Genomic DNA, 23,142 nt, shown 5'->3' on the forward strand with positions numbered 1-23,142 from the left:
TGAGATTATGGATGATGGAAAGATTTTGTATATTTCAGCTATAATGCCATCCATTTCTGGAGCTTTATTATTTTTGCTTTCTTTAATTTTCTCTGAAATTTCTTTATGAGTAATTTGGTTTTGAAGCTCTAATTTTAAATTTTCTGGAATTGTTTTAATTCAGGTTTCAAATCTAAATTAAAATTTTTTGTTTGAATTCCTTCCATCTTATAATGTTCCGTAAAATGATATTTAAAAGCATCTAGTATATCACTTATGTCTGACACCTTCTTGTTCTTCCTTCCTTCATGTATGATAGTAGCAATGTTATTTCTTTTAGATTGTACTTTGACTCTTATCGCCAGGTTGTGCATATGTTTAGGAGAAACAGAATATGAGTTTAATTTTAATCTTTCTAGTGCTAGATTAGTTTTATGTGTTAACATTTCATTAAACTTCTCATGCAAATCATTAATTTTCTTATTAGTAAGTACATTTGTTAAATTATTATTTATTTTTATAATTTGATTTTGTATAAGTAATTCTGATTCCCATTCTTTTAGTTTATTTTTGTACCATGTGATAATTTTACCATAAATATAGTCTTTTAAAGTGTCCCATATCATAACTATGTTGAGTTCATTAGTGAGATTAGTGTCTAGAAAGAATTTCAACTCTGTGAGTAGCCAAGGTTTAAATTCTTTTAGTTTCATAATATATGCTGGAATTCTTGTCATTTGTATTCATTTCTTAAAGTTTGGTTGAATATTAATAAGAATTGCTCTATGATCTGATAATGAACATGGTATTATTGTAAAACTATCTTCGCATCAAGGTCTTGTGCAACAAAAATTTTATCTATTCTTGTTTGGGTTGTAAATCTGTGATCCTCTTACGAAAATAACAGTGAGTTACTCTCTCTAAATTTGAATGTATCTATTAAATTTTGATTTTCAATCCTTTTTTTGAGTAGCTTTGCTATAGGGGTTATACGTAAATTTCTTTTATTGGTGGTTACAGATTTATCAAGAATGCAATTAAGTCACCACCTATTATCAAGCTACCTTTATATGTTTTACTAATAAAGTCCAGATGTTTCTTTGTTGTACCTTTTCCTATTCCTAGAAACCAATAAAGATTCACTAATGTCCAGATTCTATTGTTGAATTTTATTATAACAAGTGATATAAGTCCCTCTTTATCTTCATAGCTATAAAGAATTTGGGGATTAATAATATTTTTTTTCTCCATAGTATCCTAACTCCTCTAGTTTTTGTTTTATATGATGAGTGTGCTATTGTTGTATACTCATTTGGATTCCATAAATGCTTTTCATCGGATTTAAAGTGAGTCTCTTGAAGAAATATTACTTGCGCTTTGTTTAATTTTAAATATTTTAGCAGGTTTGATCTTTGCTTTGGATTATTTAAACCATTTATGTTCAGTGAAAGTAGTGTTAAGTCCATATTTTTGTTGAGTTTCATGCTTGCTAATATTTATAGTAATATTCGAGTATATTTCATAGTATTGTATTTGGAACAAATTTATCCTTATTTTATGTATCATAAATAGACTGAATCTCTTTTGTAATACCTTTATATTGATGTTCATTTCAGGCCATAATAAAAAAGTGAAAATTGAGTTAAGTAAAATTATTTTGATTAATATAATCCTTACTTTCAACCTTCTCCCCATCACACATGGAATGATATACATTCCTAATCTGACAGACAAAAACAAAATATCTACCAGATTAACCCTCATGTTTGATAGACAGATTTCCTTATGCTCTATTCTTGTATTATTAGAGACCTTTGAGATTATAAACTAGTATATATTGAATTATATTTATAGTTCTACATATTATGTACCTAGTGAAACACATAACTAATTGTAGGCTATATATATATATATATATATATATATATATATATATATATATATATATAAATACATTCATTATTATGAACATATAATAACACACAAATCAAATAGCTGAGTATCCTCATCTCAAAGAAGTTGAACCCATCATCAAATTGCTCTAATGTCATCTTATTTTCCCTTTCTCTCTCTCCCTCATGTAAAAGAACAATTTGCAAAGACATAAATATGTATTTTATAATATACTATTTTCATTGAACCATTCATAGTGACTGACTGATATCAACTATTAAAGCATTTCTGAATCTGATGTAGATATAGATTTTCTATATATGTACATGACATAACTATTATGGTAATATATGCATCAAATGTTCAAGTTAATCATCTAAAAGAAGATGATAAATGAATTATTTTCCAAATACATATTGATTGTAATGAAATCTATTTTACATAAATTAAGATTTAAAAGAATTCATTGAATGGTATATGCTTGTAATTATCCCATGAATCAAGAAATTGTATTACATACACAGTTGTAATATTGTTTTTCACCAAAAAGACATATAGTTTTTGTTAGTGTAAACTTAAGGTAAAACTCTACAAGCTAGGTATTGTTCTAAAAATAATTTTAAACTCATAGATGAATTATATCCAATGTTTCTTTGACTATTTGATTATATACTTCAAACCCCCATTAATAATGCATATTAGATTCTTACAAGTATTAGTAATCCTTTGTCTTTTCATATAATTCATAAGTTTAATACATATATTTTACTATAAGTTCAAAAAACATTTATTCATTCAAATATAACAGATTTAACTTTCTGTCAACAAAGACTACTGAACCATCAAGATTTTTATTTAGGATATACTTACTGTTTGAAATATATCAGACTCAGAATGCCCACTGAAGCGCATTGTAGTATTTCATTTGTTATGCAGCTTAGCTATGGGAGAGTAAATGAGTTTCTATGCATGACAGAATGTGAATCAAATTTCCAAATAAAAGGTATAAATATCATAACTAGAATCGATTAAAATGATATGTCTGTATTCACACATGTGCATACTGTCAAATCTAGCCATGTAGATTATAAACATATTTGTGTGTAGTGACTTATTTATGCTCGTCTCTGTGCTTATGCGCATATTTGTAGGTTAACGCATGCAGACACATATTTTCATGTTTGGGATTTGTGGAACAAATAAAAGATCTGATACAAAGATCAGTGAATTTCTTTTGTGTCTGAGATCTGGTGCTAAAGAATTGCCTTGATGAGCAATAACTGTGTTGCTGAAGGCCAACTTACCTGTTTTAAAAAGGTATGTTTATAACTTACAGCATTTAGCCTATCAAGTAATGAAACCATGTAGGTATGGGATTCAAATTTAGTATGAATGTTAGTAAATAGTCAGTGATGTAAGGCTCTTATATGTCATTGTGCACCTGTGTCTACTTAGAGGTATTGTGTCATATATTTTAAGTGTCTTGATGTCATTGTATTGGGAAAATCTCATCTCCTGCCTGATCACTCTTGCACACGAGTGACCATTGTCTACAGGATCTATTTACAGAATCCTAACTAGTGCTGTCTCTCCACAGAAGCTTAGACGCAGAGACTGCACTGTCTTGTGACATCACCAAATTTCATTCAAAGTTCTAGTTAGCACAATGATCCACTAAGAGAGTGAAAGGATTTAAAATTAGATAAGAAAAATGATATATTTTACTGTATGAGAATATGTACAAAGACCACTCACTGTTATCACTTGCATGAGAGATATAGCTAGAGCAGCATACAACAACAGAGTAAAAGTTATCATTATTCATTAACTTTAAAGAAACTTCTTTAAAACTATTATAAAAGTAACTGTAAGAATGAAGAATTTATTTGGTAAGACATGCCTTAAAATGTTAAGAAACTCAATGCATGTCAGTAATGGAGAAGAATAAAATTAACAACACCAAAGGAGTGATTAATGAGAAGAAAAAAAAAAGCTATTGAAGCAAAGAAGTTTTAGTCTTTGTGAGTGGTTAAAATCCATGAATGGTATAGAATACACTGATAATACTGGGCTTTGATATTTTGGTCTATGTTACATCTATAGCAATGTTCAAATCTCCATTGTAAACTTGTCATCACATATCTCTGTGATGGACAGTTCCCTATCTTACTTTAAGAGACTCTATAACAGTGGCAAATTCTAACAAAGCATGCCTCACATCACTTTTTCAAACTGTTATCTAGCCTTGTGCTTCACAGTGATAACATTCTCTTTCAAGGTTAGTTGAAAGACAACATTGACTTATTTATTCATCCTTCCTTACTTCACTTTGACTGAGTTTCTTTAACTCTTTACAGAGTTAGTTTACAGTATTTTCCTGAACTAAATAAACTTATTTCTTCCTATTGTTTAGGCTTGTCTTATTACATTTAGTATAAAGTACTTCATATATACAAAGCAATTCTCTTTTTTGAAATAAAGTTTAATTGTAAGCATTGAAATCAGAAGCTTTTGAAAGATGAAATAAATTCTGTTCATAAAAATTCAGAACAATTTCATGACCATTTTCCTGAATGATTTCAACATTAATAATTAGTGTGTAATCAGAACTATATTAGAGGGTGCTTGTCACTTTAAGATCAACAGGAAGTGTACAGATGTATTGACGTGCAATCTCTTGATATATTGACTAGCAGTTTTATACACTGAATCCCTACCACTCATCACCCTGTAAAGGTAACTGTTTTTGTTTATATTTCTAAATTAATGATTTTGTCCATGTACTAGTATAAAGGACTCTTTTTCACATTGCATTTTATAATTATTGTAGTCCGATAAAAACAGAATGCGCTCATAATATTTTTTTTTTCCCTTAGCAGCACTGCACTGTATTCTGCTTACTTTCACTCTCTTTTACATCACCGTACCCTTGAAGAGCGTAAGCACAAGCTATTAATGTGACTGTGGTGTTGAATGATTACGAGAATGCTATTTGTGTGTTCGCAAGTGTGTTTAACAGTAAAATGGGCTTGCAGCTTACACAGCCGTTATTTATTCGCATCCTCGTCAAGACAGTTCGTGTTTGAAAAAAAAAAGAAAATGATGCTTTAAACTGAAATGATAGTGTTCAACATCAAGGAGAAGAAAAAAAAACTCCTCATTCATTATTCGCGCCTACAAAACTATCCTTCTGTCATCATCCCAATCAATTATATAACTACTATATTCATACTTTTTTTACTGATAACTGCTTTTTGCTTGATACTTTATATTGACATGAAATATGATGGTTACAAATTACCTATATGAATTATATGTCAATATTTCTTGATGGAAACATTCAGATCATTCACTGTTCCTCTCTTCTCCTCTCTACTTCCTGTTTTTAATTCTATCCCATCAAGACTGTCAATTGAGTGAAAAATGAGTTTTTTGAGAGAAATAATTTTCATAATATTGCACATCTATATTTGTTATGAGTGTTTTTGTACTAATTAATTGATATAAACAGCTTCATTTTGTAATAAGTAGAGTTAGAAGCATCACTATATTATAAAAGAAAAGCAAGAGAATAATAAACAAGATTATGATTAATGATACAACTAAAATAAGTAAATGTACATACATTTTAGTTTCAGTTTCCTTTAGTGTATATTTCACTTTTTAGTAGATTCTTTGAGAGTATTTAAACTTGTTGCAATTTTTATTTTAGTTCTTTGTTTCTTCTTCTTTACATCAGTCCAGGAATTTTTTTTCTTGAGATCTTTTCAATGAATTAGATGTTGACCAGTCCATTTCTTCTGGAACTGTGATTATATTATCGTTCTTGATAAAAGAAGATGCCTCATCTATGTTGTCGAAAGTTCTCATTTCATTTGAGTGAAAAATCTTGATTTTCGCAGGGTATGCAAGTTGAGCTTTGATTTTGTTTTGTTTCAGAAATTTTATGAGTGGCCAGGCTTTCTTCCTTAAGCCCAGAACTCTAATTGAATAGTCATTATCAAATCTTATTTGGTGTTGTTTATACTTTAAAGGACTTTTCCTCCATGCTGACTTCAGTATAAGTTCTTTATCAAGGTATGATAAAAACTTTACTACAATGGAACTAGGAGAATTATTAGGAGAGGATGATACAGATACAGGTTTTCCTATGGCTCTGTGAGCCCTTTCTATGCCATTTGGCAGTCCTCCTTTTAAGTGTAAGATTTCCGGCAACCAAGAATTTAAAAATAAAATGATGTCCTCACCCTCAGCTTTCTCCGGAAGACCAAATATTCTAATATTTGTGTGCCTTTCTCTGTTTTCTAAATCATCTGTTTTGTTGATTAACCAGTTATTTTGTTGTAAAAGAAATTCACTGTGGTTCTCTTCTTCCTTCAACCTTCCATCTATATCGGAGAGAGATGTTTCAATGTCCATTATTTTTGTTTGTTGCTGCTGTAATAATTTTTTGAAGACATCTGTTTGTTTTTGGCAGTTCTCCTTTAGATTTTCAAGATTGTCCTTAAAATTATCCATTTCAATGACAGCTCCTGCAGTACAGAGGACATCAATTGGATTTCCTTCAAGGCTGTTTCAGAGTGTGAGTTCTTTGAGTTATTCATTTCCAAGTGGTAATAGTAGTCTCCAGATTAATTTGACAGGAAAAAAGTGATGAAAAGCTTCCAAAATTAGAACACTATTCGATCATAAGTTTATCAATAATAGTTAGATATTTTTGTTCGATAAAATTAATTATTTTCCTGTTATTTAAACTAGTTTTGTGGAGCTCTAAAAAAATGCTGCTACCAGTTAGCCATTCAGGCTCCGCCTCTCGCTGCCAGACTTTCTGGCGGTATATGCTGAAGGAAAGAGCAAAATATGAGAAAAATTAGGTACATTCTGCAAAACTAAACAGATATATGAAAAACAGCAACAGAGATTGTGTCATTCCTGTTCTTTCTCTTGAACTGTACCAATGTGTAGTGCAAGCATGGGAGTTTAAGTCCCATACTCATGTGCAGTGCATCAGTAAACAAGAAAAAACCCAGAGGAACACTACAACACCATTATACAAAAACATTGGCTGGGATTCAATAAACCGAATAACTATTGCATGGAATATGGCTGCAGAGTGATCCAGTAAACAAGGCTGGGGGTGTGCATGAGCCTCCCAGCACTCTTCTGACATGGACACCAATGAATAATGCTAATGACCTCATTTTCTGGTGAAAACCATGCAAATGAGGTGAATCAGTGATTCAGTAAGCAGACAGGCATCTGTGTCAGAGCAGTGTATGCTGCGAAATGTATTCAGTTGCTAACCGTGTACATTTCTGCAAAAATCAAAACGGAGGCATTACAGCTCAAAGTAAAGAATGTATTATGACCATTAGGTATGCCAATGGCCACAAATATGGCAATTGGCATGCAAAACCATTTCAAAATTATAAAAATCAAACTTTTATTGTGGCCGATTTTGGCCGTTTAAGCGGAGCGCAAATGAGGTCATGCAGAAAATAAAACAAAAATGTAAAAAGACAATTTTATGTGAAATATGAAATTTGCCATTATAGTGGGTATCATGCAGAATCAAAACAATAACAGGTAACACTGGTAGCTAAGGAGACAGGCTCCAGTGTAGTGGTGTAACAAGGGACTAAGGCAGTGGGTATGCAAATGAGCTAAATTTATTGAATAGCAAAATGGGAGACCATGTACACCTGCACCTAACCATGTAGAAGCTGTAATGCTGTAGAGTAAGCAGGAGAAGCAGCTGACATGAAAAGGGTGTGTGTCATGCTTGGTGTAAGCACATTGGAGCTCTGTGGCTCCTATTTGCTGTCAGCTAAGCACAGCTAAGCAAGGGGGTGTGTCTTAGGCTGCTTAGCTATGTCAAGAAATGAGCGTGTTCGTGTGCAGGGGAGGGCCTTTTCTGTTCAGCAATGTTTACACTTGCTAAAACAGTTTGTGCAGCATGCAGCACACAGTGGGGCTTAAACAGAGTGGAAAAAAACAGGAAATAGCAGATGTGTTTACATCTGAGCAGCGGGTTTGCGCGGTGTGCCGAGGGGCTTAGAAGGGGCAGAAATGGGAAGAAAAAAATGGGAAATAGAATAAAGGCACTCAAATACAAATAATGTAGCTGGCATGTGGAATGTATCATAGTCAACCAATCACACAGGCAGCATCTGCAGCACACCAGTATAAACTATGCAAACACCTTTCAGTCTGTTTTTTCCCACAAACTCTGCACTATTGGTGTACACACTCGGGAGAATTTTAACTGGCAAAGTGTTAGGGGCTGCTTTCACTTTGATACATTAGTATGTGATAGAGATTGAGGGTGATAATGCTGACAATCATCCCAGACTGAGGATGAAGCAAAGCGTGTTCAGACCCAGGGTAACCTACCAGTGGCTACATGATCTGGAGATACTAGAGCGCTACAGGGTGGACAGGGACTTACTTCAGCAACTCAATGAGCTGTGCCAGCCTCACCTCAGACCCAGAGCCAACAGAGGGGGGAACCCATCCCAGTTGAAACCAAGGTATGTGTAGCCTTAAGAATACTAGCTACAGGTACCTTCCAAAGACCTACTGGGGACATCATGGGGGTCTCACGGGCATCTGCATCCAGGCTATTCCACCAGTTCCTGGTTGTCATGCAAACACATGCTCGTGAGCACATATATTTCCCCAGCACCTGTGAGGAGAGAACCAGCAATATGCATCTCTTCCACTGTGTAGCAGACTACCCAGAGGTACTGGGTGCCATAGACTGCACACACATCCACAAGGCACCACCTGGTGAAGAGGGTAGAATTTATGTCAACCGCAAGGGCGATCACTCCAACTGCCAGGTTGTGTGCAATACCCACGGCATTATCATGAATGTGTGTGCTGGCAGCTCTGGTAGTTATTATGATGCCCACATCTGGCATGCCTCACAGCTGTACCAGGCATTTGCCAGGGGGGACATCCTGTATGGCCATCTGGTGGTGGATGCTGGCTATGCACTGGAGCTGTGGATGATGATACCCATCAGAAATGCGCACACACACACACACACACACACACACTGAAGAACACCATAATGAGGCGCACACACAAACCAGGAACATTATAGAGCATGTGTTTGGGATGCTCAAGTCACAGTTCTGCTGCCTTGACATATCTGGTGGAGCTTTGCAGTACTCTCCAGCCACATGTGTACACATGTTCATAGCATGTGCCATGGTACAAAATATGATCCTGCAGAAACAGCTGCAGCAGGACCATCACAGGGAAGGGCCACATAGCCCCCCACAGGCACAGGGGGTTTGGAGAAGGAACCCCCTGAGCCAGCTCCTGTAGGCAGATGGAGGTGTTCCCAGTATGCCCAGGCATGGCAAAGAGGCAACACATAGCACACACACTGACACTGTAGGGACCGACACCTCACTCTGACTTGCGCACACAGTATAATGGATGTTACACACATCACACTACCTGTATCTTACCATGTATAGGCTGTGTACTGCATGCATCCGACAGAGCCAGCCCTCAAGCACTCCTTACAAGGTAAGTCAGCCTTCTTAACAATGAGTGAATGGAGTAATATGTTGTGGTAACATGGCTATGGTATCACTCCATGCATGCAAAGGAATGGTGTGGTCTATTGGGATAGCAGCAGACAACTGGCAGCTATGTGGGACAACAGGAAATGTCTGCCCTATACTGGCTTCCCCAGAGTATGCAGTAGTCCCCTAGGTGACAAATCTCACTGCAGTATATGTGTGTGTGTGGGGGGGGCTAACTGGGGGGGTCATAGGTCACATGCATTGATGTCAATGTGAGTGTCCCATAATCACCCCTCAACCACACCCAGCAAGTCAGCCATAGAAAACCATACAGAAATGTCTGGCAAAGGCCCACAAATGGGGACAATGATGAAACATTCCCATACAGACTTACACAGTGATATCACAGCAGGTTTTACAGTTGCAGTAAGGCTCTGAAGGGTAAGAAGTCTGAAACCCAAATGTCTGCCATTACAATCTAACCTGTGGTCTTTAGTGATATGCCTGTAGTCTCCAAGACAGGCACAATACTATGCGAAATGGAACCAAAATGTAAAGGGAATATCAGCACAGCCTGTGCAAATGTGAACAGTTGACAGGTGTGTCCCCCACGCACACCCATGTTCCCACAGAAATGCAGCAGCAGTAATGTTTGCAGGGTATTAGCAGCAGAGCACACTTTCCCACGGTTGTCCTAATCAAGTTGATAACTTGTTACATGTCCACAATATGCAGGGATCAATGAGCTATGTATATGTGTGGTCAATACTGTCAGTATGTGGCCTGCACTTACTCCTGGCTGTCATGTCTTAGTAGCCTAGGTACAGTACTGTGGTTGACAGGGTCCATGTTCCAAGAACTGCAGTGCAAACTATTTTGTAAGTCAAATACAGCTACAGTAGGAGTTGTACACACTGTCCAGACAGCAATATCTGTTACTGCAGGAAAGCTGGACAGGTCAGGGACAGGGGGCTACACACATGGATATTACATAGCTCAGAGCAACCTACAGAGTGCCTAGCATACCCCTCAACTGTACAGACTTTTTGCATAATGTCCAGAGGTTTGCATCATATTTATGGTCTCTTTATCATGCAATTGTGGTTTCCTGGCAAATCACAAAAGACTTGTTGTGTCTTTCAGCTTTTCCTGGTTAGGGGTCACCACAGCGGAACTCCGGTCCACTAATGATTAGCAGTAGATTTTTAGATGCCAAGTTGCTGGCCCTGATGCACAACCTTCAATGGAAGGTACGCCCATTCACGCATGTCTCCACACAGAAGACGCTGTAGCTGAGAATCGGAACAGGACAACGTCTTACTGTGAGGCGACAACGCTACCACAGCACCACCAGAAAATAATGACAGATTGTAGTTTCAGACTTTTTACCAACTAGGAAAATGCATGCTAATGCAAAACCTGTTATTTTATCATCTTTCTAGGCTTGTAAGGCCAATAGTTAGCAATGGTCCCTATATGTAGGCCTTTGTACCCAAATTGCTTATGGCTTTGTCCAGATGTCTGACTAAAAAATTGTGAGGTATGGTGCCCAGTAGCACAGCAGGTACCTGAAGGTCAGTGTACTTTCAGGTTATAAAAGGCTGCTAGCTTTTACCATGTCAGCACTGACAACATGTTACTGTCCAACATCCATACCCCTGGAATGACAGGTTGTCACAGAAGGCGCACAAGTATGCCTTGTATATCTGTTCTGCTTGTCCTAACATTGCATTTGCCTGCCAGCTATTTGCAAAACAAGAAAGGGTAATGTCAGAACATCAATAGCAGACAGTGGGGAAGCAGATTTGATACCTGTAAGAGAAACCAAGCAAATACCAAACTGGTCTCCCAACTGTCTATGCTTGGCAGAACAGTATTAACACCCTGTCCCTCTGGTGGGCCTTTGTCTGACTGTCATATCTGGGCCTGTCCAGATGTCAGTCTGATGATTTGACAGCTAGGCCAACATGTAGCCTCATAATATATAGCAACACAAACCATCTGAGGACCACAGCAAATGTACAATGATGTTCAACCTGCTAAATAGGTACACTCAGAGGTGTCATGTCCATAAACTTGTATGTGATGTTATGCCATTTACCCTGCTCAGACCAGAATTACAAATGCATAACAGCAGCCACTGTGAGCAAAGCCTGTGACTGGACTACAGAAGATCAAAGAGACACACATAAGGGGAAAGGGAACCACTCGCCAGACAAATGGGGAATGTGCACACCAGAGCAAATTGTGCAGTAACATAGGTGCAATGCAGTGTATGGAGTCAGTAAACACCACCTGCAAATACACAACACACACCCATGTAAGTGGAGGTCCACAAGAAAACAAAAACCCAAACAAAGGATACCTCAGAGGCAAAAATACATGAGAACTCCACAAACCTACACACCACAGAACATGCAGACTCCACACACCAGGGTCTTGCAAACACTAAGGCCTTACCATACACCCAACATATTACTCATAGAAGACCCCACTGAGAGACACACAGATGTGCCTCTCACCAGGCAGTATAAGGCGAAAGTCACGGTCACTTGTTTGTCAGATGCCATAATCTGCCATATCACACATGCACTCAAGTCACTCCACAACAGGTACAGGCATCATTTTGGCCTGGTTCATGGCGGTGTGAACAATTCCAGATGTATTTCTCTGGACTATAGGAAGACAGACATGATTCAGTTTGCTGAATATGTGTCCCATGCAGGTATGTCCCTAGCCTTAAGCAGCAGTCCGCTGTCACCCAGAATGATGGCTCAATACAAACAGAAAATGATTGCCAGTAACACCTGGCTCCCTCACTGGTGTTATCCCAGGGGGATCCACTGCCTGGCAGCCTGGGAACATATGATCATCAAACCATACTGCCTTGCTAGAGATGGCCTGCATCTATCTCACTTGGCCTTCAGGCCTCTGACAAAGGGCCTTGCCTCCCCATAGTGCCTTTGTAGGGACAATCATGGGGTCCATACTACCAACATAAAACACTGAAGAAAATGCAAATTAGAGGCCATGTTGCTAATGCTAGGAGTCTAAACAGGAAAATGCACTCACTGCAGGCAGTCATAACCCTGGAAGATGGTGATATTTGTGCACACACAGAAACCTGGCCCACAGCAGTGGAGAGAGAGACCCATCCTTACCTGATCGCTCATCCTATCCCACAGTTAGACCCCAAAATGTGGGCAGCAAAACCAAAGGAGGTGGAGTATAAATATATATTAGACAGACACACACCTCCAGGCTGGTCAAACAGTATAACACACGAGACACTCCCAAGTGCAGTCAACTGTCTGCAAGACCCCTATGCAAATTATATGTAGCTACAAGCCAACATATCTGATTCAGGACACCCACCCCACATATCTTGCCCTCTACAAATCTATCAAGATTTCACCCTGATCCTGGCTGACATAAATTACCCAAACATTGATTGGGAATCCAACCATGCCAGAACAGAAATATACAGAGATGCCCCATCTTATCAATACTACATCCTTAGGACAGCCACTTGATACCCCCACAAGATGTGATACCTATGTCGGGCTTGGCAGTAACCAACATGATCAACCACTGCAGCACCCCTATGGTATCATCCTCCCTGGCAAGATCCAACAGAAGAGCGATCACATGTCATATCACCATCTCTCCTGAACCACATTTAGCCTTGGTAAAAGGAAAAAATCCCATAAGCTGATCACAACCACCAGAAGGATGGTATAAACAGCTAAACAGCCACCTACCCTGGTAGAGGAACAGGCACCAACTTCAGAATGTACAAGAAACTAGCATGCCAGCATATAGCTAGAGATGCACGGAATCAGGAATACCTGACAGGACATCACCATCTGCAAGGGAGAGTAAACTTGTCTGCAAACATCTGCAATAAAGTGACTATATACCAAAAGGATAACATTGCTGTCCAGAACCGAGAAGGAGCAGGTGCACAATTGGAAGAAATCACCCCTTAGCCTGAACAAACAAGAGCACCAGTGAAATCCACTAAAGGCAACTCTGAATCCAAATTGCCCACATCTAAGACAGACAATCATAAGGCCTTCCTCACATATGTCTGCATTCACAAAGGAAGTTCCCAGATCTGTGCAGAACAGGTGGTCAAGGACACCACATACACAAATGCCATAGATATAGCCACTCCACTTCAGTGGAAATGTTTCCCCTCTGCCCCCCAATCAGGAAAGCAGGACATCCCCAGTACCTGAACACCCAGCCCTTATCACTAGGGAGCAGGGCATCACTGCCCTCTAAAGGTCAAGAGGACAGCCTCCATGGGACCTGAATACATCACAGGCTGCAAACTACATGAACCCAGGCATGAACTGGCAGCATCATTATGTACCCTACACACCCAAAAACCCAAATGGTGGACAGCCACTGTCATCCCTTTACACCAAGGTAGAGTGTTCACCGATCCAGGAAATGAAAGACCCATCAGCCTAACTACACTGATCCGCAAGGCCATGCAATGGATTATCATTTTAACAGGGACATTGGCAAAATCCAAATACATTAACCTACACAGTCTGCCATCCTCAGGGGAGGTATATCAGTTAACTCTGGATGACTTCCCTGAGGCAACCAACAAAGGCATGGATGAGGGAAAGATGGTGCACTCTGGCCACCGTGACCTGACCGAAGCCTCCCACACCATTCCCTGCTTGCCCATAGTACATGAACTCTGTCAACTAGGCTGCAATTCATATGTTACTGGATGGGTATCACACTATTTCATTGATAGAACCTACACAATCATAATAGGGGTAGCCAACTCAAACAATACACCTGTAATGAGTGGCATACCCCAGGGATCAGTCTGGGGGCCTCTGGTTTACCCAATATACTTCCCTGAGGTGCAGGCCAAAAACACTTACCCATGGCTGATTAAATTGGCAGATGACTGCAAGCTGGCAACAGTCATCAATCCCTAAAGTGATGTGGACATCCTACAAGAGGGTCTCACCAAAACAAATGCCTGATGCCAGAAACATGGCCTCAAGCTGAATGCCTGCTGATGCATCATCATCCCCTTTGGGGAGACTGATGTCCCCACATAGTATCACAGTAACAACAATGTCCTACATACACAATTAGTAGTGAGGCAGTTGGCCACCCAGGTTGATAGCAACCTGATGTCTGAGCACCATGTTGCTCTCATTGTACAGAAAGCTTCATAGATGGGACAACTCAAATGTAAGGGTATCCCATCCAGGGACAAAGAGGTAGGTAATAAGAACCATGTATGCTAACCTTATGAGGCCAATTATTTTGCTCAATGCCCCCTTCGGCATGTACCTCACAAAGCACATTCAGCAGTTGGAGAGACCACAGAGGTTCCCCACTGGGAGAATGCAGGACCACAAACACCTACCCTACACAGGCCAACAGCACTGTCCCTCTACTCTGTGCCATACAGACTTTGCAGAGGTGACCCCTGTTTGGCATACAAAGCAATCCAGACCCCACCTTGATGGGACTGTTGCACAGCTGGAAGTCAAGGTCCACCTGATCAACCTGTAGGCGTAGCATCAACCTGGTCTGTTATATCAGTATGGCTTGTTGGTGTGACAGACACATGTCCCACATACTCTCCCATCTGTGGAATACACTCGCTGTCCACATCAAGCCAAGTGCCTCAATACCCTTAGTGATGTGCTCCCTGTATAAGTGCATGGGAAACAGAAAATAGAGTCCTGTGATTCCACCTGTGTCCCTGCTGGACAGGGGCTGTGGGTGCTGACATGCCTTAACATTGGCTAAACTCTCATCTGTGTGGTTTATAAGGGCTTCAGGGCCAATAGCCTACTAACATCATATCAACCTATACACAACTGTCTGTCAGTGGTTTACCACATTACTCTGTACTGCTCTGCCACTGACATACCTGGAAGTCACAGTGCTATGTGGAATATATCACACATATAATGAACATTTCTGCTCAGTAGTATGCACTGTGTACTCACACCCATACCTCACAGCCTATGAAGCAAGATGTGGACAAAGTCATAAATAAAAGTGGGACAAAAGCCCAATGATAAGCACGTATTGTAACTATTGCTCTTACAAACTGAGAAAGTTGGCAGAATAATGGATTTTGCATTAGCAGGAATTGTCTGAAGGTTATGAAGTCTGAAACACTAATGTTTATCATTATTTTGTAATTTCAGCCTTCAATTATTTGCAACTAACTTGCCATAAAAACACAAGTTTATGTAGACTGGAAGAAAATTTGAGACAAACATCTGGGCAATCTGCAAAAAACTGTACAGTTGAGAGGTACACCAGGATATGACTTTCAGGTAAGAAGAATACCACACAAGCAGCAGATCCTCAGCCAGTATATCACCAAGTTGCTGGAGTTTTTACACAGCTTTATCAGTCAGTCGGCTGTAGTCACACCTCTTAACTGGCTGGATTGGGTAAGAAAATTTATAGTTTGGCTCATTATATTGGTCTGTGCATCATACATCCTGTATTTCTCTGGTAAAGCATTGTGATCTGAGGATGTCTGTCACTGGGTAATGACACAATGCATTTTAGTGTCAGATATCTCAGAAAATGTCTGTTAAAACATACCCTGCACCTCTAGCAACTTAATGTTTACTTTTGAGAGTTATGGCTGTAGCACACAAAACCCAAACCAGAGTACAACTATCTCTGGTATGAAGTCCCACTCTTACTATAGGAAGTCATACTGGAAATGCTCCTACACTTAGGAATCACAGCCTATGTTGGAAACCACATTGGACTACACAACTGTATTGTGCATATGTGTCTCTGCATACAGACAGCTATGTACACCTTAACTGTCTCTACACACACCCATCAGACAGGATTACCCTCAGCTAGCTGTAGGTGGCCCATATCTGATATATCTGCATCTGTTGCGTGTGATACACAGACATATATATATGGGCAATATATAACAATATGTCAAGCATAGACACACACAGACGTGGGGAAGAGACAGACAGTGATAGAGAGAGACACACAGGGAGGCACACCCAGAGAGTGCATCATACACAGGGATACCCTGAATGGCATAGAGTAATGTCCTGCTGTGGGCAGTGGCATACTGGTCGTAACCAGTCGCACCTGCCAGCATGAAGGTGAGCTCCACTGTGTAATAGTACTGAGGTGGGGGTTGTAATATCACATCACCTGTCTTTGTGTGTGCATCTGTCTGTAGGTTTAAGTATTAAAAGGTCTATCCCAATCAGTACACTTCCCATTGCCCTACTACACAAGATCTGCTGATGTCATTCACCTTAGAAGTAGCTTTAGACACTTATCAGCCCTATAAGCTCTGTAGCAAGTGTGATAACTGGGTAACACTATAGTACAATAATTAGATGGGTAGGGGTTCTAATCTCAGTCCTGGCAAGTGTGTGTGTGTGTGTGTGTAGGTGAAACAGTTTTAGGCCATTCCCATGCAGTACACTTCCCAGTGGCCTACTTTAGCAGTCCTGCTGATGTCAATCCCCTTAGACGTACCTTTGGACAGTTCCACCCCTATATGCTCTGTGGTGTGTGCAATAACTACATAACAGTATAGCACGAATAACTAGATAGGCAGGGGTTCTATTCTCAGTTCCACCAAGTAAGTGTGTGTGTGTAAAGGTGTTTGTGTGTATGTTTGTAGAATAAAGTATTTTGAGGAGTTTCCCACCCACACCTCCCAGTGCCCTACTTTAGCAGTCCTGCTGATATCATTCCCTGTAGAAGTACATTTGGACAGCTCACAGCCCTATAAGCTCCATGGCACATGCAATAACTACTTAATATAGTACAAATAACTAGATAGGCAGGGGTTCTATTCTCAGTTCCGGCAAATGTGTGTGTGCATATATGTGTGTGTGTAAAAGTGTTTGTAAGTGTGTATGTTTGTAGGATAAAGTATTTTGAGGGTCTATATTATGAGATTGAAATCCCGTTTCAGCGAACACCACAAGACTGACACGTATAGCACGATCTACGGTAACGATGAATGTTCAAAACCACAAAACATAAAATGTCGAAGTGTCATGTTTGGCCCATCTGCGGTATAGCTCCGTAAGGTAAGTGTGCAATAGTTACGGACCTTAGGGTTAGGGTGCGGGTTAAAGTAAGTGCATAGATAGGTAATGTATGTAAGGTTTAGTGTAGGGTTAGAAGTAGGGTTTTGTTAACTGTATGTGTGTGGATTATTTGTTTTGTTTGGGTATATGTCTGTAGGGTAAGTGTGCGATAGTTACGGACCTTAGGGTTAGGGTGCAGGTTAAGGTAAGTGCATAGATAGTTATGTATGTAAGGTATAGTGTAGGGTTATAAGTAGGGTTTGGTTAGTGTATGTATGTGTTTTTATTATGTTTGGGTATGTAGTATGCAGCACGCGGTGATGTTGGCCGACTATGATGGTTCGAGATTTGAAAATGTGCGGTTTAGGAGGTTCAGCATATTTGCGGTTTGGGCTATGTGTGCCAGTGTTGTGGTGTTCGATTATATGGGTTATCGATTATGTAATATAGACCCATATTTTGAGGAGCGTCTCCACCCATAACACCTCCCAGTGCCCTACTTTAGCAGTCCTGCTGATGTCATTCCCCGTAGAAGTATTTTTGGACCACCCTCAGTCCTATAAGCTCTGTGGTACGTGCAATAACCATGTAACAGTATAGTACAAATAACTAGATAGGCAAGGGTTCTATTCCCAGTTCCAGCAAATGTGTGTGTGTATATAATTGTGTAGATTTGCAGGATGAAGTATTTTGAGGACTTTCCCACCCACAACACTTCCCAGTGGCCTGCTTTAGCAGTCCTGCTGATGTCATTCACCTTAGAAGTACCTTTGGACTCTTGGCAGCCCTATAGGCTCTGTAGCACATGCGACAACTGCGTAACACTATAGTACAAATAACTAGATAGGTGGGGGTTCTAATCCCAGTCCTGACAAATATAAGTATGTGTGTTTGTTCGTAGGTGAAACAGTTTTAGGCCATTCCCATCCAGTACACTTCCCAGTGCTCTACTTTAGCAGTCCTGCTGATGTCATTCCCCTTAGAAGTACCTTTGGACAACCCTCAGCCCTATAAGCTCTGTGGCACATGTAATAACTACATAACAGTATAGTACAAACAACTAGATAGGCAGTGGTTCTACTCTCAGTCCTGGCAAGTGTGTGTGTTTGTGTAAAAGTGTAAGTGTGTAGGTTTGTAGGATGAAGTATTTTGAGGACTTTCCCACCCACAACACTTCCCAGTGGCCTACTTTAGCAGTCCTGCTGATGTCATTTACCTTAGAAGAACCTTTGGACTCTTGTCAGCCCTATAAGCTCTGTAGCGCATGAGATAACTGTGTAACACTGTAGTACACATAACTAGATAGGGGTTCTTAACTCAATACTGGCAACTGTGATACTGTGTGTGTGTTTTGGTGAGAACCATATCCTCTCGGGATGTGGGTTATACCATTTTGAGACATGTACCACCCAGTACACTTCCCATTGTTCTACTTTACAAGGCCTGCTGATGTCATTCATTGTAAAAAGTAGTTGTAAACACTTGTCAGCCCTCTAAGCTCTGTGGAATGTGCAATAACTGTGTAATACTATAGTACAAATAATTAGATAGGTTGGGGTGCTAATCTTAATACTGACAACTATAGTAGTGTGTGTGTGAAGCATATCCCCTGTGGATGTTGTGTGTGTATAGGTTATATAATTTTAAGGCCTGTTGACCCCCTACCCATGACATTACTTAATGGCATCTGCCTCACATGCACCATATAACACTAGACAGCCCATCCAGATGTTTGCAGCCTATACATGATCTCTGTCCCATAACAATGAGCATTCCTGTGATATCATTGCCAAATATGTCACAGTTACCATAGTGACACACATGCCAACATCACACACCATACCTGACTGACACATCATGCTGATACAAAGTCGGTCACTCTATCACTTGTCTAGGTTTGCAGGAGCAGTAGATGAGACCAATCACTATTTCTAGTGGGTTATCCCACCATCCATGAAGGCAGTCACAAAATTACTTGTTGTAAGAGGTTGTGTGTTATGTCCCAGGCATATAATCTATGTGGAGCATGTTGTGTATGTAGCAGTATAGTACATATAAGTGGATACGTAGGGTTACTAATATGTCTATTGGCAACTGTGTATGTGTTTCTGTATGCACATCCCCTGTGGCTGTCTTTACTGTGTTTATTTGATGGCTATACAATTTTGTATGTGTCTTCCACTCTGTGAACTCCTCCATAGCCAACCTAGTTTCAGCCCATACAGAGGTCATCCACCTTACAAGCACAGTTACACAGTTTCTAACACAAAGCCACTGTGGTGCGTGCAATGGTCGTATCACTGTGTATTGTACATAAATAGATGGGTAGGTCAAAGTGTCAACTCTATGTGCATGTGTGTTTCATTGCATGTCCCATGCAGCAGTGTGTGTGTGTGTGTGTGTGTGTGTGTGTGTGTGTGTGTGTGTGAGAGAGATAGCTCTACCATGTTAAGGGCCTCTGAGCCCACCATTGGCAATCCTAACAACCCCTGCAATTGTCACCCACTTGAGTAGTAGTGGCAGACACTGCAACACTACATTACCTCGGTGGTATTTGCGTTATGTATCTAATGATATCATTCGTAAGACTGTGCAGGTAAGGGCTGTGCTCAGCTCTCCAACTGCTGCCCCATGTACAGGACTATGACTCTGTGTGCACTACCAACATGAGAGGCCAGACATGCATATGAGATAGACACATGCTGGTGATTATTAGGTGAGACTAACACAGGCTGACCTGTGTCAGGAATGCATACTCCAAACCTGTCATGCACAGTACTAGGCAGACCCTCATCAACTGCATCAAAGTTGAGTTGATGGGACAGAAATGTTGAGGTTAACATTATGGCTAAGCTTGTGAGGGACCTAATGCCAGTGCTCAAGTAACCTCCTCTGTATGTGTGAGCCTGTGGTACTACAGAACACTCAGGTGACATGTATGAAGGCTAGCTGGCAAGGGTATGTATGCAAGGTCACACTGTCTGCCCCAATTGCCCCTCACACACTGTTGTATGTAAACCCACCTCAGAAACATGTACATATACAGCTGTACCTTGGCTATGAAAAGGTCACTGTGTTTCCACTCTGCCATACTCATCTTTGCTACTATCAGCAGGCTCACAGCCTACAGACATCTGGAACACAAACAGAAAACAGTACATGACACTACATTCAGTCATCAGTACTAACAGCATGTGGATGCCCTACACAGAGCTCTGTTGGACAGCTGAGGACTGTACATGGCAGGATGTACAGTTCACCTTCTCCCACCAGGGACATGGGATCTGGTTCTGCCAGGATTCTCACTGGCGCCACCAGGCTCAAGGCCAAATGCAGTACTACTCCCTGATGGTTACTGCTGTCTGCTGGATCTGCATCCTTGATGGGACTGGCCAGGACCATGTGCCCATGGCCTGCTCCAGTGTGGTGTGCACAGCACCCTCCCTTCAGTAGTGCTGGTGGTACTGCCACTACAGGAGTGTGAATGTGCATGAACACGTGGGCTCTCAGCTGATCTTGTTGCTGACTTACATCCATGTGGCTGATGTCCTACTCCTACCACATGCTCAAGCACAGGCATTGCATGGTCGAGCAGTGACAATGTCTCACCCCACCATCTATCCATGATATTGGCAAAATGACATATAGCATCACAAATGCTGTGGAGGTTGTCACACATGGCAGGGAGTGCTGCATTCATGACCCTGAGCATCTGTCTGGTGTTATGGTCAGTACACACCTGTGCCTCCATGATGGACCGCAATGTGTGTCTGGTGACACCTGCTGTGACACTTGCAACAGGGGCTTGATGGGCAGCAGTCCTCCATTGAGCACCCCTGTCCATCTGCCTGTGTGTGACCTTACCTGCTCTCTGGCTATGGTTAGTGTCTACACTTACACTTGTCATAGTCAACACACTAGCCTGTTCCATGCCACCACCCTACAACTGTCCATTATCTGTGGCTGCTGGGGACTGGGTATGTGTGGGCATACTGACTGTGTGTGAGAACATTGTGGGCGACAGTGGGATACCAACCAATGGCATGGACTCAGCCCCCGACAACCCCACCTGTGCCTCACTATGAACACCATCATCACCAGTGTCTGCTAAGACACTGATATCAGGTTGTGAGGGGGAGAGACACCAACCCCCATGTTCACCTGCAAGGAGAAGACAACATATGTAAATTAATACCCTGCAGTATAACACACACACACACACACGCACACACACTCCTGGTAAAGTCTGCTACAGCTTTGCTACCTATGGCCCCTTCAGGCCAGACTTTCTGGTACTTCTGACTGCCACAATCCATCTCTATTACAGCTACTGTAAGGCCCTCAACAAAGGTGACAAATCCTACTGTGTGATGGGCCTATTAGCAGAATGGTAAATGTGACCAAGACCAAGGCTATTGGTGTGAGCTATATAGTGTAACCAAGTGCATATGCGAGTATTGTAAGGGCTGACTTACTGCTATACAGACCAGACACAATGACAAGATTTAATTATATGTTTTATTTATTTTATTTTATTTTACATTTGTTGACCGGGCTAGTCCAACTGGATATATGTTCATTTTCTGTGGTGGCCCAGGGAGAAAAGCTCCACAACACACAGTAATATTTAAAGTAAATGACATATGTCCATTTTCAGTGGTGGCCCGGGGAGAAAAGCTCCACAACACACAGTAATATTTACAGTAAATGACATTTTACAAATACAGGTACAAAACAGATTTTTGCCATTCCTTGTGATTCTGCTTACAGAATCTTAGTACTTGTCAGCTATGGTTAGACATACAAAGAAGTCTCCAATAACACTTTAAACAGTTAATTCACACTCTCTTTACTGTTCATGGAAAAGTAACTAGCTTATACAAGTATGGAGATTAATAACCAGACATAAGTGAGGAAGTTAATCAGGGTTAGCCCAGGGGCATAACCATTGTGATTTAAAGTATGGCTTAAGTTTGCATTTAAATAGGTTTATTGAGGAAAGAGAGATTAGGTCACTGGGGAGGGAATTCCAGGTTTTACCAACAGGGTTAGAGAACAGAGAATCACCAGCCAAATGTGTTAATAGCTATTGAAGGAACAACAGAATACTCTATCAATGCAGTACCTACACAGTTCTGACTCATGGGGATTCATTTCAGACAACATTGCTGGACAGTCTGCAATACATACAGGAAACATGTAAAGGACTAGGTGCATAGGATGATATTAGGCTGTTAGCCCGGATGCTGTCATAAGCCTAGTCCAGACCTTTGCCCATGTCCCTTCAAAGCCAGCACCTGTTTCCCCTGTCCAGCTGGGACACACACAGGATCCCATGGGTGTCTTTTCCATTTCCCATGCAGTTGTCCAGCTTTTTCTTCAAGAGGGCTACAGAGGTACTCTGCTAGACATGGAGAGGGAGTGTATTGTACAGAGAGTGTATTGTGTGGGACAATAAACTATCCCACCAACAAGTACTATTCATGCCACAGCCCAGGTTAGAGCTGTGAGTGGGGTTTGTCTTCAGATACTCAGAAACACCATCAGGCTTGTTTGGAAATGGCCTTGTATGCCAGACACAGGTCACCTATGATCAGTCAGTATAAGACTGAGTAGAGGATCAGGGCTTTCAGCCT

Source organism: Protopterus annectens, chromosome 7.part0 (genome assembly GCF_019279795.1).
Source record: "Protopterus annectens isolate FY-2018-M chromosome 7.part0, PAN1.0, whole genome shotgun sequence".
NCBI lineage: Eukaryota > Metazoa > Chordata > Ceratodontiformes > Protopteridae > Protopterus > Protopterus annectens.